We start from the raw sequence: 1,916 nt of genomic DNA, 5'->3' as shown, positions 1-1,916 counted from the left end.
TAGGAGGGAGTATTAACTGTGAATGACAATGATTATAGAAGATAGGAGTAGGGACATTAAAATATAAGGGGAGATATAAAGCCCGATAACAAACCTGAAATTACAAACCGTGTATATCAATGCGTATAGCAATATAAAGACACGGGAGAATGATAAATACAACAATCCCTAGAGCATAATAGAAATAAACAGATTCTTCTGGTGGGAGCTGGAAAAGAAGGATGATTGTGGCAAACGTCAATATTAGGTCAAGAACCAGAACTGGATTGAGCATTTTCACAATTTTTTTTTAATGTATTAATTGGGGAAGAAAGTTTTAAGGGTGGTGAATATTATGAAACGGAAGAAGTCAATTTATAATGGAAATACCGGACAAAGTAGCCAGGGCAGGTTACCACATTTAATTAAAGTGGATCCTAATTTCCTTAAATCCCGGTGAATCAAATCCTGTATATATTTCAAAGATTTTCTTTTAATTTCCTTGAATTCCGGAAATCAAACGTTACTACGTCAAGAGATAAGACGAATCTCTATTCTCCATTTCACTCTATTACGATAACTTCTCTCATACGCTTCGAGTAATTGGATTGTTTTATCCATATTATTCAACGGTGATAAAAATTCTATTTATCAACACATATTCGTCATGAAAACATTTTTATTGTTAGCCATGACGACCTCACTCAAATTTCGGGACGAAATTTCTTTAACGGGTAGGTACTGTGATGACCCGGAAATTTCGACTAAATTTAAACTTAATCTTAAATGATTAATGACTTCGACACGATAAGCAAAGCCTATGAAGTTGAATCTCGAAATTTTGAACTATTCAATTACCCTTCGGTTGTTCTCAACGATTCGCGAACCATTATATGTAAACAGATACATATATATACTATAACTTGAAAACGTAACAAAGTTTTAATTGCATGATACCGCACATTAAACTTATTGGTTTATATATCTATTTGAATATATATGATTTCAAGTTATTTAGTAAACGATAGTAACATTCGATTATTGATTCGATTGATATTTAGATAAGTTAACTAAAACGTTTAAGATGAACAAGTAAAATACTAATTTGCTACAGTATCTTCAAATTGCTACAGTACCCAAAATGCTACAGTGTTTTCGAAAATCACTATTTGCTACAGTGAAATTGACTTTGCTACATTGAATTGCTACAGTAAAAAATGACTTTGCTACAGTAACTTTGCTACAGTAACACTATTTCAAAATGAAAATGTATATATTATATATATATTAACAAATAGCGAGACGATGATTTATAGAAGTAAATGACCAAAACATTTGAAAGTTTAAGATATACTATGAGTGGTATAGTTTATGGATAATTTAAGACTATATTTTGACAAAGGTACGTGACACGAAACGTAAAATGCAAGTTTTCTAAAGGTACGAAAGGACATTCGAAAAACTGGAACCGGGACATAAGTCGAGTGATGACGTACGACTTATCGGAACAAAAATTACAAGTCAACTATGCACGTGAATTTAATATAATATATAATTAATTATTTAAATTATATATATTATATTAATATTTTATCATGTCGACAAACAAATGGACAAATGATTCTGAGCTGGAAATTGAGGCCATGCGATCGCATGGCCATCATGCCCAAAATCCATGCGATCGCATGAGGCAAAATTTCAGGCCAAGTGCTATAAATTCTCGAGTTTTGGCCAGATAAATCACACACACATATATATTATTTTTACTCCGTATTTATTTTATTATTATTATTATTATTATTATTATTAATAAGATTATTATTAATCTTATTATTTTTATTATTAGTGTTATTATTTTTGCGATACAAAAATAATAATGTACATAAAATATTACGACGGAGTGCTGTCCAAGTAATTTTTCAAAACGAGTTTCCGAG

The sequence above is a fragment of the Rutidosis leptorrhynchoides genome, chromosome 11 (assembly GCF_046630445.1).
Source record: "Rutidosis leptorrhynchoides isolate AG116_Rl617_1_P2 chromosome 11, CSIRO_AGI_Rlap_v1, whole genome shotgun sequence".
In the NCBI taxonomy this organism is placed as follows: Eukaryota; Viridiplantae; Streptophyta; class Magnoliopsida; order Asterales; family Asteraceae; genus Rutidosis; species Rutidosis leptorrhynchoides.
The sequence above is the reverse complement of the archived record's forward strand: the minus strand, read 5'-3'. Positions refer to the sequence as shown.